The sequence below is a fragment of the Rutidosis leptorrhynchoides genome, chromosome 11 (genome assembly GCF_046630445.1).
Source record: "Rutidosis leptorrhynchoides isolate AG116_Rl617_1_P2 chromosome 11, CSIRO_AGI_Rlap_v1, whole genome shotgun sequence".
Lineage (NCBI taxonomy): Eukaryota > Viridiplantae > Streptophyta > Magnoliopsida > Asterales > Asteraceae > Rutidosis > Rutidosis leptorrhynchoides.
Window position 1 is genome coordinate 301,721,386 of NC_092343.1, and position 17,599 is coordinate 301,738,984.

Here is a 17,599-nt window from a genome sequence, read left to right on the forward strand (position 1 = left end):
ACACATTCATTCTCACATATAGAACCAGACCGAGTCAACATTGCCACCTTTATTACGAAGCAGTTAGCACACATCTTCCACGACTCCACTGATCCTTGTTTCACATTCAAAGCTGGATATCAGGAGATATATTGGAAGACGGTAACATTAATGTTTGGGTCAGGAATGCTTTTCACTTCTTTTCAGCTTTGCCTCTTAACAAATTTGTGCAAAGCTACAGACTCCTACTGTAGAGACCACCGTTCAGAAGATTTTAAGATATTGATGATACAATTTTTGACACTATTGAAGACCTCTGAAATGAACATCCCGTCAGAGAAACAATCACCATAAGCACGACCTTGATGATTGACATTCATGGATCAATCAACAGAGTCATAGACCATGTTCTCATCGGACTTCAAGATTTATCACGAGCTGAAACTGCATATTATCTCTCTTTCAGAAGAACTTCAAGATAAATACCAGATCTTCTACCACTCTTGGTCTGGCACTTTCTCCGAATCTATCCACCAAGACTCACATTCCCTTGAGAGGACCACGATTACAGCTACCACAGGGGAATGTCTACTTTTTAGGCATCATTAGGGTTGAGCCAACGACCTTAAACAAAAGCGCTTCTCGAAAGGAACCCGCGCAATAAAATAGAATTGAAGAATAAAAGATGACAAATGAGCTAATCAATAAAGGGTGTAACTTCCAAGATTGCTGAAACAACCTGTCTTCACAAGCCAGCCAGTTTCTTCACAAGCAACCACGATAATCCGTTGGGGAGTACTCATTCTTTTCCACTCGTTACTAGCTCAAATTTTAAATTATGCCACATCCTAGCTTATCACTAAGTGTGGGATTCCAACCCAAACAAACACTAGACAATTATTCCCAAAAATCGTTAACTAAAACTTCTAAGTGTGGTATACACTAGAAACATTGGAGACAATGTTCGTCTAAGTGTAGAATGTTGGTATAACATTTTTATGTTGTATTAAACCACATTACAAAGATTCTGAGTTCTTAAGCCAAATATCAAAATTTTTAACAAAAGAAAGCCTTTCCGAAATGATAGAAATCTTGTTGGGATGAACTGAACCTCTAATAGAGTATTGCATGACTAGGCATTATCGACCTAAATTGATTATGGTGAGGCACCCAAATAAGACCATATAAGCATTCATCTTTAATGCTTCACTATTTCCGTTGAGAGTGCCGATGTATGTACTCAGAATCAGAACTTGCTCTAGATCTGCATTTCCAAATAATGAAATGTGATTCGTGTATAATCGGAAGAGCTAGCCATTTGTCAAAATAAACCCTTCACACCTTCCACCACTTATAATACATTCACATCTTCTTTACTACCACTCAAAAAATCTAGAAAATGAGATTCCTTCCGAAAAAATCCGATGTTATAAACTTCTCAAGTATCACGACAAAGGTCTTGCAAAAACGGTGAAAGACAAGTTACGACCACGGAAACCAAGTTACGATCCAAGGAACAAGCAAAACGATCCAGCAAAAATAGCAAACTAGGGCTGCCATACGACCTACCATCCAGCTTGCCATACGGCTTTCCAGATGGGATGCGACCTTCCATGAATACGCCCAAGTCAAACGGGTTGCCTGGTCATAAGGCCTGCGGCCACATGACATCAAAAATCACTTCTATTTAAAGGACATTTGTCATCCATTTTCACACACACTTCAATTCACTTCTCTCTCTCTCTCTCTCTCTCTCTCTCTACAGTATTAGTCATACTTTCAAGGTCTTCGACTTCGTGCGAGAAACCTAGTACCCAGAGAAGAATGCCGAAGATGTGTATTAGGAGGGGTCTGAAGTTTGAAGTTGTCACTTTTGTATTCGGAACTCGTTTAATCTACCTGTACTTCTATCCTTTGTCTTTAGATAATGTCTTTCATTATTATGATTTGTGATACTATTACCATGATTAGCGAGTAGTTATCTTTTGTGTATGCTATGATGTTGTCAATTATAATGTTGAAATAATATTATGGTTTGTGTATGTTGTCGAAATGCTTTCTGATTAGGCTTTAAACTCAATCGCTTTACCAACTAATAGAACGTGGTTATCGGCTCTGTTATTGGGAAGTTGTAAACCCCGATTCAGAGTACACTATATGTATCACCCCTTGGTAAGAGAATTCTGTCGGATACAACATAAATTTGACTAAGGCACACCGGTTGTAGTAAGTCCACCGAGCCTTGGATTCTGACTTAAGACTCTTTCGTAGTAAAAAATCTAACAAGGCCCATAGTGCATTGTCGGTCCTAGACCATGCTAGTGTAGACACCAAGCACATAAACTTCATACGTGAATGCTGAAGCACAATGATTGTTGTAAGCTGTACCTCTTCTAAGTAAGGCCATGAAACCCGAGCAGTGTTGATTAGTATACTTCACCATGGCGCGGTCTCAAGAATTGCACCCCGTTTGAGGGATTCTTAGTTAATTAAGGAACTGTTTGTTTAAACACATAAAGGATTAGACTGTTAGGATAACCGAACGTTTTCATGGAAGTCAAACTGACTTGGATATGGTGTTCTTTATGGTTGAACTCTTTTTAAAGGCCTAACTATCTTTTTTTAACCCAATTATTAACCAAAGCATCGAAACACATCATGTCTCTCGGACATGGCATACCTTGTATCATTATGCTTAAGAAAGTTTAGACATGTATGGAATGTTAATACGTCACTCAATCGAGTCGCTCAATTGGATGAGCCGTTTAAACGTGTATGCCTGTAGTCAGACTGCACAGGCGTCGGGGGTAAGGGACGTTGCTGTCTATTCAGATGAATATAATCTTCAAGCCTAATGCATTACCAAGTGACATGTCTTATGACAGAGGCGTTAGGACCAGTGTAGTAAATACAAGGTCACTACCTATTCATGAGCCAACATTCCATAATCTCGGTAATGTAACTGACGAAACCATAGTATGCACTTGCTTTAACCTAATCTGAATTACAAATTTTATCTCATTTACTTTATTTTATCTTATAAACTAGAAAACCCAAAATTAGTTAATAAACCACTACTCTTTCACTTTAGGGTTATCTTAAGCTTTAGTTATAGGTTCGATTCCACTGATATCTTAAAAATGTAACCCTAGGTCATACTTCCCTTACTCACCATAATAAGGAGTAGTACGATTTAGGTCATACTATATATAAATTTAAAACTATTGCTCTCACCTCCCCATAGCTGATACTGACGCATTGCGGCCTAATGACACCGCATAAATAAAACCATCCGTTTCGGTCATATCATAAAGGTAAACCATAATCCAAATTATTATGTTCAATTTATGAGATTAAGTTAGGGTTTGAGTTTATTGTGATTAATAAACCCCTTTACTAATTGAATTGGGGTTATGTGAGTTTAAATTTAATTTATTTAACCCTTGTGTGTGGGTTAGGGTTGGGTACAGAATTCTAAGCATATAATCGTGTGATGAGTATGATTTTCTACTGATTATAAGAGTTTTTGATTAAGTATGTCTAGAGTTCAAGTGTTAGTCAAACCTAATTGTTGGCTTTAATTAGTCAAACTCGAGTTTTTGTTATATTGGTGTGAAGTACAAAATACATGTGTGTTAAGTTTGTAAGTGTTATGTTAAAACATAGTCAATATTTAGGTGGTGATTATGATTTAACTTTAGTGAGTCAATTGGGTGTTGAGTGCAAATGGGTAAAAATTGCTCTTGTAACTGTGAGTAGTATGATTAGTTTGATATGTTAATTGTGTGATTATTAGCTTATTATAAATCATTTCTTATAAGCTAATTGTGGGTGTTTGGAGCTTGCAACTAAGTTCCTTGGTGATTACTTGTGCAAAGACTAAGGTGAGTTTAATAAATATATGTATGTGTGCATAATTGTGTATATGTGTGTATCAATGGGTAAACAAGTAGGTTTATCCAAGTGGTGAAGTGACTATCTATTTTAAGTTAGTTCACTTAGTGTTTGATTAAACAAGTAGGGTTGGTTTATGGTGATTTATGTCTTAACTATTAATAGTTAGTCATATGGTCTTAAGATGGAACCAAGTAGGGTGTAATCTTAAGATGTGACGTGAATTGGTTTAACCAAGTAGGGTTAACCAAGTGCATTGTGATGAAATCAAGTAGGGTGTAATCATGGTGTGATATTGTGTATTGACATGAAATCAAGTAGGGCGTAATCACAATATGATGTTATGTTTTATAGTGAAACCAAGTAGGGCGTAACCATAATGCAAATATTATGTATTTATTCATGTTAACATGTTATGTATGTTTTTACATGTTATATAAGTGAACTGGAGATAAGTGAATATGTGTATAATGTAACATGCTTAGCTATGCCTTACATGTTATCCTTACTAAGCGTTAGCTTACGTTTTCATGTTTTAATCTTTTATAGATTCGAACATTGGGAAAGGAAAGGGTAAGCTTGGATGACGACTTGTTATATGTGATTTTGCAGGGTGGCATCACTATACTTTAATGATAATTAAGTTGGGTAGTCCCAAAACCATGCTCTAATTTTGGATGTCTTTTGGATTTAATAGTGGTAATGTGTCAAATTACCACTTTGTGTTGTTTTGGATCACATATATATGTAAAAAGTGTTATGTATGCGAAGGTTGTAATAATATTAGTCTAGTATGCATATTTTGTAGTTTGTAAGCTGTGAATGTTGCTGATGTATTGTGTATATAAAAAAATTGTTGTCATTTTTCAAAGTGAGTTAGGGTAGTTTCAAGTGGTATCAAAGCATGGTCTAAGAGATCTAGGTGACTTTGCGATAGTGCCTAGACTTAGATCATTTTGTGATTTATGTGATGTCGAGACTTGTAGATGAGTACATGTAGGACCGAAACTAGTTAGTAACTTGTGTGTAGAATAACTAGTACTGTGTTTTTATGTAAGTGACTTGTGATGCCAACGAGTATGACAAGGTGTGCGGAAGTAATGGTGATTGGCCACCACTATTATAGCCGTATATAGTGTTGTATAAGTGAAGCCTAACAAGTACTGGTTAGATGATAATGTGTATTATTATGTGAAGTGTTTATATTTCATGTAATGTTTAATGGTCTCTAATGAAACGTTAACTTTCAGTATGGAAGCTAATGTTAATCAAGGCGGTGGTGGTGACTTATCCGCCAAAATAGGTGAAGCGTTGCAGAATTTCACTCCATTCATCACCCGCTAATTTAAGGAGGCAATTCAAGATGTGGTCGATAATGAGATTGCAGAAATGATCAAAGTGAAAATCTCCGATACGGTGAAAGGTGATTTGAAAGGAGGTTCCCTAAACCTCAAGTTCATGTTGGTGGTGTGGATGATGATGTCGAAGGGGGTGCTGATATTGAAGAAGGTGTACGGTGAAATGTCCCGTTCATATTGATTATAAACGTTCCATATTAATTGATTTCGTTGCGAGGTTTTGACCTCTATATGAGACGTTTTTCAAAGACTGCATTCATTTTTAAAACAACCATAACATTTATTTTATCAACAAAGGTTTTAAAAACATTACGTAGATTATCAAATAATGATAATCTAAAATATACTGTTTACACACAACCATTACATAATGGTTTACAATAGAAATATATTACAATAGAAATATATTACACAATATCATACAAACATGGACTCCAAATCTTGTCCTTATTTTAGTATGCAACAGCGAAAGCTCTTAGTATTCACCTGAGAATAAACATGCTTTAAACGTCAACAAAAATGTTGGTGAGTTATAGGTTTAACCTATATATATCAAATCGTAACAATAGACCACAAGATTTCATATTTCAATACACATCCCACACATAGAGATAAAAATCATTCATATGGTGAACACCTGGTAACCGACATTAACAAGATGCATATATAAGAATATCCCCATCATTTCGGGACACCCTTCGGATATGATATGTCAAAACATTTTTATACGTGTCTATGGTATCCCAAGATTACATAATATATTAGAATACATGTATAATATAATATAAGTTAGCTAGGATATTATTTGTATAGATTTGTTAAACATTTCCCGTAGCTAAAAAGATCAAAAATATCCAATCTTGTTTTACCCATAACTTCTTCATTCTAAATTCGTTTTGAGTGAATCAAATTGCTATGGTTTCATATTGAACTCTAATTTAAGAATACAAACAGAAAAAGTATAGGTTTATAGTCAGAAATTTAAGTTATATGTCAATTACTAAAGAGGTAGTCATTTCCGTCGAAAGAACAACATCTTGATGACCATTTTGAAAAACATACTTTCACTTTGAGTTTAACCAAGATTTTTGGATATAGTTTCATGTTCATATGAAAAATCATTTTCCCAGAAGAACAACTTTTAAATCAAAGTTTATCATAGTTTTTAATTATCCAAACCAAAACAGCCCCCGGTTTCACTACGACGGCGTATATCCGATTTTATGGTGTTCATCGTGTTTACAGGTTTTAAATCATTAAGTTAGCATATCATATAGATATAGAACATGTGTTTAGTTGATTTTAAAAGTCAAGTTAGAAGGATTAACTTTTGTTTGCGAACAAATTTAGAATTAACTAAACTATGTTCTAGTGATTACAAGTTTAAACCTTCGAATAAGATAGCTTTATATGTATGAATCGAATGATTTTATGAACATAATTACTACCTCAAGTCATCTGGATAAAACTACTAGAAATGATAAAAATAGATCTAGCTTCAAAGGATCCTTGGATGGCTTGAAAGTTCTTGAAACAGAATCATGACACGAAAACAGTTCAAGTAAGATTTTCACTCGAAATAAGATTGTTATAGTTGTAGAAATTGAATCAAAGTTTGAATATGAATATTACCTTGAATTAGAAAGATAACCTACTGTAAATAACAAAGGTTCCTTGATCTTAGATGATTACTTGGAATGGATTAGAAAGCTTGGAAGTGGACTTGCAAACTTGGTAGTATTCTTGATTTTTATGAAACTATACATATGGAATTTATGAAGAACACTTAGAACTTGAAGATGGAACTTGAGAGAGATCAATTAGATGAAGAAAATTTAAGAATGAAAGTGTTTGTAGGTGTTTTTGGTCGTTAGTATATGTGATGACCCGGGAATTTCTGACCAAATTTAAACTTAATCTTTATATATTCCGACACGATAAGCAAAGTCTGTAGTGTTGAGTCTTAAAAAGTTTTGGAATTTTATTCATGTAATCAATTACCCTTACGACTGCTCTCGACGATTCATAAACAATTATGTGTAAATAAATATGTGAATAATATATATGTGTATATATTAACTTGAATGAATATTATACCATTTAATTATTTGAATTAAGTGTGTAAAGTAATATACAAAATAAAGAAGATGTTATTAAATAAATAAATAAATAAATATATATATATATATATATATATATATATATATATATATATATATATATGTATATATATATAGGGGCATGATCCATGGATAAGATTAAAAGGAGTACAAACGGGATAAGTAAAATAAAATTTTTTTTTTGAATTTTTTTTACATTCATAAATCTGCATTAAAATGCACCTCTAATCAATTTTTTTCATAAAAAAAGTTCAAAATCTTTCAAAAATCGATGATGAATGGTAAAATTAACCATTTATCGGGTTAATTATCATTCATCTTGTTTACGATGAATGATAAAATTAATCAATGCTAAAAAAAACCAGATGAATGGTTAAATTAACCATTCATCTGTTTTTTTTTATCATTCATCATAAACAGATGAATGGTTAAATTAACCATTCATCTGCTTTTTTTAAGCATTGATTAATTTTATCATTCATCGCGAACAAAAATGAATGATAATTAACCAGATGAATGGTTAATTTTACCATTCATCATCAATTTTTACCATTCATCATCGATGTTTACCATTCATCATCGATTTTCGAACGATTTTGTTAAAAAAATTTTTAAAATTTTTTCGTTTTCTTCTATTTGCATATTAAAGGATCGTTTTTTTTAAAAAAAAAATTTGAAATTTTACTTATCCAGTTTGTGCCCCATTTAGTGCTTATCCATGGATTGGTCCACTATTTATATATATATATATATATATATATATATATATATATATATATATATATATATATATATATATATATATATATATATATATATATATATATATATATATATATATATATATATATATATATATATATATATGAATCCTGTACAAAATCTATATTACATGTATGCTCTATTATATCTATAATATATATACAAATATTAACTAGGTTATTGTATAATAATAAGTGTTACATAATTAATAATATGTAGTATTATATTGTTAAATTTAATTACAAGTTAAAATATAGTTATTATACTACTTTTATTATTATTAATGATTTTAGAATTATTAATATTATAAATTCAATATATATATGAAATCTGAATAATATAGGTTGTTATATTATTATTATTGTTAATATCATTATTATTATAGATTATGATTATTTATTATTATCATTATCTTTATTAGTATTATTATTATTATAAATATCATTAATAATATTATAGTTATTATTAGAAAATAATACAATCTACTATTTTATGATTAATAATATTAGCATTCCTATTATTATTAAAAAGTATTATTAATAGTATTAATATATTTACATTTTATTAATTAACAAAATTACAAGGTATATATATATATATATATATATATATATATATATATATATAGATACCTATACATATACAAATACGGATATATAAATATATAAAAACCTATACAAATATACAAAACAAGTTGTATACAAATATAATTACTGATATTAATTTTATTATTAACATACTTATTTAATTATTTGTGCAAATTATATATTATATGAACTTAGAATCGGTTTCACATCCTTCTCAATATACAGATGCGTTTTTGTTCTGTCTCTTAACTGGTACGATCTATATCCACTTTCCATATATAAACAATCAGAAGATAACAAAATCAGTTAAAGAAAATCGTACACTTTTATTTTTTTTATTTATTTGTCTTTCTGTTCCTGGATTTGGAATTGTTGACTCAATTGATTTAAAACAGATGAATTACTCAGAGTTAGTAACACATTCAATCAACTACACGTCTTCAATATCAATTATCACCAACAGCTGATTTAATTAATTTAATTATAACACAGAAAAAGGAAACTGAAAACCGTCGACCCTGTTTTGAATCCATTTTCTTAAAAGCCTCAATTCGACTTGTATTTCAAAAAGTAGTAATGCAATTCTGTTATAAATCATTCACTTAAACATTCTGTAAAGTTTCAAATCTCAACTCTTTATATCGCGTTCGAATTTACAGGTCAAAGTTCATGTTCTAAAAAGTCAACATTTGTTCTTCGTATAAATTCGAAGTTTCTGTTGCAATTTGAGTTGAATTGATAATTTTTATAGCTTCTAATGATGATTTGAAACATTCTTCATGAAGAAATCGTGGTCTCTAACAGCCTCTATAATCGAGTTTAATTTCGAGTTCATAAACGAGTTAAAGGGCCTGCTACAGCTTTTTTTTATATATATTTTCTCGATTTTAATTAATTTCAAACCCAGCCAGTTGGTTTCTGTTTCAGTTTAGCCAGTTGGTTTCTATTTCAGTTTAGCCAATTGATTTCTGTTTCATATTTGGTTTTGGTCGATGGGATTAGAGAAGAAGAAGAAAGGGAAACAGGAAAGTATGGTTTATATATATACGGGTTAATATAAATATCAGAAAAACTGAATTAGTACAATGGATTAGAGGGTGTTTGGGTTTACGTGAGGTCGCGGGTTCGAGCCCGGCTTGGGTCATATCTTTTTATGAAAGGCTTATGAGGTAGTTTTATTTTTATCTATTATTTATTGTTATTATGATTATGATTATTATTATTGCTATTTTTTATTAGAATTATAATTTGCATCATTATTATTATTATTATTATTATGAATTTGATTATTATTAATATGATTGTTATTACTATGATTATTATTATTGTTATTACTATTGTTGTAGTTATTATTAGTATTACAACACTTATTATTATTAATATTATCATACTCATAAGTATTAAAAGTATTATTATTATTGTTAACATTATTAATGTATTTAATATTCTAATTAATGCTATTATTAGGGATTGATATTTGTACGAATATTATGATTACTACTATTATTATTACTAAAATAAGTATTAGTTATCATTTATAATTTATCATAATTAAAATTACAAATATGATTATTATTAGTATGAAAATAATACGAATTATTATTATTCTCGTATATATTAATATTAGTATCTTTCTATAAATAATAGAACTATTAATATTAACATAAGTTGTATTAATTATATTATCACAGGTATTATTATTATTATGTAATTACTAAAATCAGTAACATAGTTATCATTAACTGTAAAAATTAATATTTTACAATTATAATTATTAACATCATTATAATTATCATTAAGTATTATAATTACTATCATTTCTACCACTACTAATATTTATTTGGTTTTATTATAACTACTATTATTAATAAACAAATATATATGTTAAAAAAATATATTTAATACATATGACATAACGAAAAGTAATAACAAAATGAATATATGAAACATATATATTATTAAAAGTATATAACTAATAAATTTATATATATTGTACGGTTACAACTATGTATATTAATAAATATACAACTGATATAGGTTCATGAATCCGAGGCCAACCCTGCATTATTCAGTTGTTAAATGTTGTCATATGTATTTTTACTACAAAATACAGTATGGTGAGTTTCATTTGATTCTCTTTTACTCTTTACATTTTTGGGACTGAGAATACATGCAAATGCTTTATTAACTATTTTACAATATTTATATGCGTGAGTTTCATTTGCCTTTTTACCCTTTATATTTTTGGGCTGAGAATACATGCGCTGCTTTTATAACTGTTTTACGAAATAGACAGGAGTAAATGAAACTACATTCTATGGTTGGATTATTAAACCGAATATGCCCCTTTTTAGTCTGGTAATCTAAGAATTAGGGAACAGACACCCTAATTGACGCGAATCCTAAAGATAGATCTATCGGGCCCAACAAGCCCTATCCAAAGTACCAGATGCTTTAGTACTTCGAAATTTATATCATGTCCGAAGGAGGATCCCGGAATGATGGGGATATTCTTATATGCATATTGTGAATGTCGGTTACCAGGTGTTCAATCCATATGAATGATATTTTTGTCTCTATGCATGGGACGTATGTTTATGAGAAATGGAAATATGAAATCTTGTGGTCTATTAAAATTATGAAATGATTATTTATGATAAACTAATGAACTCACCAACCTTTTGGTTGATACTTGAAAGTATGTTTATTCTCAGGTATGAAAGAAATCTTCCGCTGTGCATTTGCTCATTTTAGAGACATTACTTGGAGTCATTCATGACATATTTCAAAAGACGTTGCATTCGAGTCGTTGAGTTCATCAAGATTATTATTAAGTCATTTATAGTTTAGATATATTATGAAATGGTATGCATGTCGTCAACTTTCAATGTAAATGAAAGTTTGTCTTTTAAAAACGAATGTAATGTTTGTAAAATGTATCATATAGAGGTCAAGAATCTCGCGATGTAATCAACTATTGTGAATCGTTTATAATCGATTTGGACTTCATCCGGATGGATTAGGATGGGTCGCTTCAGTTGGTATCAGAACAGTGGTCTTAGCGAACCAGGTCTTGCATTAGTATGTCTAACTGATAGTTGTTAGGATGCATTAGTGAGTCTGGACTTCGACCGTGTCTGCATGTCAAAAGTTTTGCTTATCATTCCGTGTCGAAAATCATCTGCTTATCATCCTTAGGAAATTACCTGCTTATCATACTTAGTCTAGACACATCTTACTGCAATGACTGCATGAATAGTGTATAGACAAAAAATCATATTTTAACGTATCTGTTACTGTAGACTTTGCCTGACAACTTCCGTAGATTCCTCCGTAACTTATGGGATTTTAGTATTATATATGCATATGTAAATTATGTATTGCAGGGTACTAATCTACATCTTATAATCTATTTCTTATCGAAAATCTTTCATCTGATCGTACGAGATGAAACCCTCAACCAGTTCGAATTCCTCGGATTCCGACAGCTATTCCGATATGGATGTTCACCTAAGCTCCGAAAGCAGCGTCACCAGAATGAATCAATCAATTAGCCATCTCCAATTCATCTGATGGGTTCGTAGTCGACCTAATCAATGGAGACATGAAGAAGGCGATCCCTTCCACCAACCGAATTCACCTATTGGCGAAGAACCTGATGCACTTACCGACGAACCAGTCCGAAACACCATTTTCACCATCATTTCCCGAATATTTCGCCATGATCATATAATATCTCAAAATTTAAAACCTTATTCATCCGCTCCTTTCGACCGACAATCATCCCGGAATAATACAAGAAGTCAACGAACTTCACGCTCGAGTAATCAATTTGGAGAATATGGTGCAAAATGTACCAGCTTCAGCAACACCACCAACACCCCAAGTTTCAACATCACATGCCTCAACATCTCATTTTGTACCTCGAATATAATCATCGTTCTACATGACATTCTACATCATTTGTCTTTGTTCGACATGGCGATTATATAATCTCTAATGTTTTAGAGATTATATATTCTTGTTCTAACGGTAAATAAGATGAGTTTAATATCATATTAACTCATTAAATCCATGATTGCATCTGAGGAAAATATATATTGTAATGACCCAGAATTTTCTGACCAAATTATACTTATGAGATTAATATTTACATAAATTAAACCATAGCAACATGATAAGTAATCCAAATTGTTGAGACTTGTGTTTTTGAAAAGAGTTTTACACAATGTTTGACCGTCCAATATGATCGATGATATCATGAACTATATAACATACGATAATTATACGTTTGTGTATATATATGTATTTATATATATTTAACATGATCTAAGGATGGTTTAACATCTCATTGTGTACTAATGACAATGAGTTATAAGTATATTTTGAAACTACTAACTTAAGTTTTCAAAACGATAACTATACGTAACATTCTTTGATATATATACTTATAATCTATAATGCTTATACATGTATCGTATATATAATTTATTTAATCACTTTTTAAGGACTTAAATACATAAAATAATATATGTATATTCACAAAAGATAGCTATATTTGAATTCTCGTTTCATTTCCTCAAGATTTCTATACGTATATCTAGGGTATATGTACCCGTATCATACCCAGCTTCTATACGTATTTACTATTGGTATATCACATAAAATCAACATCATAATCAACATTATTACTGCCCTGGATATGAGGTAACTAGGATTTGTCAAGTAGTATGAATTATTAGTAAGAAAACAAAATTAGGAATCCTTTTCTTTCTTTATAAACTAAAAACGTTTTTATAAATGAACACCATTTCTTCACTCCATTTTCTCATACCTACACCCTCATTTCTCTCTCAAAATACTCCTAACTCCATACTTGATCATCTTCAAGCATTTTACCCATCATTTAGCTTCAATTACAAGCCTTAAACACCATAAGAAAACTCTTTCAAGAACATATCAAAATAACCACCCATTTGAAGAAGTTTACTTCCAACCTTTTGATCTAACTCCACCACTCTTTGATTCCAAGATTATTTCTTATCTTTTACAGTAACTTTGTCCAAGTAACTTGAGGTAGTAACCTTGTTCATAATCTTATTCAATTCATATTCATATAGCTATCTTATTTTGTGGTATAAAATTTTAACAACAAGAACATAGTTTGAATGATTTCAAACTTGTTCGCAAACTAAATAGATCCTTCTAACTTGACTTTTAAAACACTTCAAGACCTGTAATATATCATAATGATATGCTAACCTAACAAGATATAACTTGGTTTTACAAAGAACATCTTAAAAACTGAATCTACGTCGTCGGAGTGCAACCGGGGGCTGTTTTGGGTTGGATAATTAAAAACCATCTTGAACTTTGAATTGAAAGTTCATGTTCTGGAAAAATGATATTTCTTATGAATATGTTAACACATAAAAATTTCATGGTTTAACTCAAAGTGTAAGTATTTTTAGAAAAATGATCATTAAATGTTGTTTTTATGATGAAAAATGATCACTTTCATAAATTTCACCAAAGTTTGACCTATAACCTATGATTTCAAATACAAACTAACGTATTTTCAGTTCATATTCTTAAAATTTGACTCAATCCAAGGAAGTGGCAAGTTGAACCAACAAAAACGGAGTTGTAATGAAGAAACTACGACTAAAACAAGATTGGGTATCCGAAGCTAGTTTAGCTACGAAAATATTTGGAGAAAAAGTAAATTAATCATATCTTTTCTAATTAATATGATATTTTATATATAATTACTTATGATTTGATTTGATATATTTCAGGACCTCCCGTAAACAACACGAGAAGATTAATCATAAGACCTCATGATTGTACGCAACACGTCATTTGACAACACGGTGCTTTATGTACGCAACACGTCATTTGACAACATGGTACCATGGGTCGAGATTAATTCTGATCAATACGAATATGATGGGGTCTTTATTTATTTTATTTAAGCAACTAATTGTGGACCACTAACATCGGACTGCTAACTACGGACTAAGAAAATATTAAAAGTATTAAAAGTATATATATATATATATATATATATATATATATATATATATATATATAACGATTACTTAAAAGGAAAATATGTTGATATATTATATATATGGTTAGGTTCGTGATATCTATCGGAGACCAAGTCGAGTTAAATACCTTTAAGGCAAAAGTGAGTTTCATTTGCTCCCTTTTTAATTGCTTTTGCAATATATATTTTTGGGCTGAGAATACATGCGTTGCTTTTATAAATGTTTACAAAATAGACACAAGTACTTAAAAATATATTCTACGTTGAGTTGTACCACTGGCATATTTCCCTGTAGCTTGGTAACTACTATTTACATGGGTATTGTAAACGCGAATCCTGTTGATAGATCTATCGGGCCTGACAACCCCAACCGGACTGGACGACCAGTATTCAACGGTTGCACAGTACTTCGTTTTGGTGACTACACTTGGTACGGTGTAGTGAGATTTCATAATAAAGGGAATATGCGACGTTGATTAAATGTTAAGTATGGTTACCAAGTGCTCAACAACTTAGAATGCTTTACATACACTTGCAAGTGTATTATGTTTATGATTATGAAATCTTGTGGTCTATTAACATATTGAAATGATTGTTATGATAAACCTATGAACTCACCAACCTTTTGGTTGACACTTTAAAGCATGTTTATTCTCAGGTACGAATTAAGTCTTCCGCTGTGCATTTGCTCAATATAAGGACATTACTTGGAGCCGATCATCGCAATGGGACCAAATGTTGATGACTTCGTCCAGGTGGATTAGGACGGGTTCTTTCAGTTGGTATCAGAGCGGTGGTCGTAGCGAACCAGGTCTTGCATTAGTGTGTCTAACTAGTGGTTGTTAGGATGCATTAATGAGTCTGGACTTCGACCGTGTCTACATGTCAAAAGTTTTGCTTATCATTTCTAGTCGGAAATCATCTGCTTATCATCCTTAGGAAATTACCTGCTTATCATTCATAAGTCTAGACACGTTTTACTGCATTTACTGCATTGATAGTGTATAGACGAATTCTTATCTTAGCATATCTGTTATTGCGAACTTTGACTGGTATCTTTTCAAAGATTCTCCGTAATTTACGGGATTTCTGTATTATATATACATATGTAAATTATGTATTGAAGAGTACCAAATCTAACTCCTATAATCTATTCCATACCAAAAATTCATTTTCCCCATTATACAAGATGGATTCCGCATCTAGTTCGAATTCTTCAGATTCCGACAGTTATGCCGATATGGATTTCCATTCGGGCTCCGAAAGCAGCGTCACGGGAATGGATCAACCAATTTCCCATCATCTATTCTGGATGAATTGGGGATGGGTTCGTAATATACTAAATCACTGGAGACAAGAAGAAGGTGATCCATTACATCCACCAAATTGCCCTCTTGGCGATGAACCTGAAGCACTTACCGGCGAACCTATTCGAAACACCATTTTCTCTCTCATTTCTAGAGTATCTCGTCACAATTATATACTATCTCATATTACAAATCTTGTTCATTCGCTCGCTCCAACCGCCAATCATCCCGGTGTACTAGCAGAAGTTAACGAACTTCGCGCTCACGTGACGGCTTTGGAGAACATGGTGCGAAGGTTGCAAACACTAGCAGCAGCACCAGCAGCATAATCAGCACCACCATCAATAACGTCAACAATACCATCATCACCACTAACAAACAACATCCGCATCACACGTCTCGACATCATAATCTGTCCCATAAACATCAACATCATACGCACCATAGATACCAAGGAGTACCAACAATAATGAACGATGAAGTATTGATCCATAACTTCATTGATATTCTGCGAAGAATATGTGGTTTCAAAAAGTTTTAGAGATTTCTTATTCTAGCTCAAACCGAAAAGTAAATGAGATTAATATCATATTAACTCATTAAATTCATGACTTCATCTGAAGAAAATATATATGTATATATGTTTTATAAAGATTGAAATTAAAAGTTCTTTTGTACAAAATATTAATGGTGAAATTTTTTTTAACGGGTAGGTAATACCCGAGGAATAATTAGATTTCATCTTAATAAGTTACATTGTACATTCGTCGAAGCTGATTCAACAGTCATTTACTATCCTACTTACAACCACCGATATACGTATCCGTTCACCGCAGAATAACCATTTTCATTCAATTTCATATTTGGATTTTGACTTCCCAGAATCCAACAAGTGGCATATGAAGAAAACATATGACAAAATAAAATCTGTTAGAAACAAACAAATTAACTATGAAAAATTTTGTTAAGAATCCATGCTAACTGTTCCTAGCTAACTGATTATATTTTATTTATCGCAGTTTATTTATCGCAATTTAATTATCGCACTTTTATTTATCGTCATTTAATTTATGTAATTATTTTACGCACTTTAAATATCGGGACACGTATACAATGTTTTGACATATCATATCGACGCATCTATATATATTATTTGGAATCACCATAGACACTCTATATGCAGTAATGATCGAGTTCTCTATACAGGGTTGAGGTTGATTCTACAATAATATATATAGTTTGAGTTGTGATCGAGTCTGAGACGTATACAGGTCACGACACGTATTAATTAATTCGTATATTATATATTAAACTATATATGAATTATTGGACTGTTACTGTGGACTATCGACTGTGGACTAATGACATTGGACAATTAAAATGAATTAAAATATTGATTATAACATATGAAACTAAACATTTCTTCAAGATTGCCACTTGATTTCATTTTAAACCTCATTGTATCTCGACGATTACAATCAGCGTTCAAATCTATCATGATTCTTAAAAACACCTCAATCGAGAGGATAAACCAACCGCA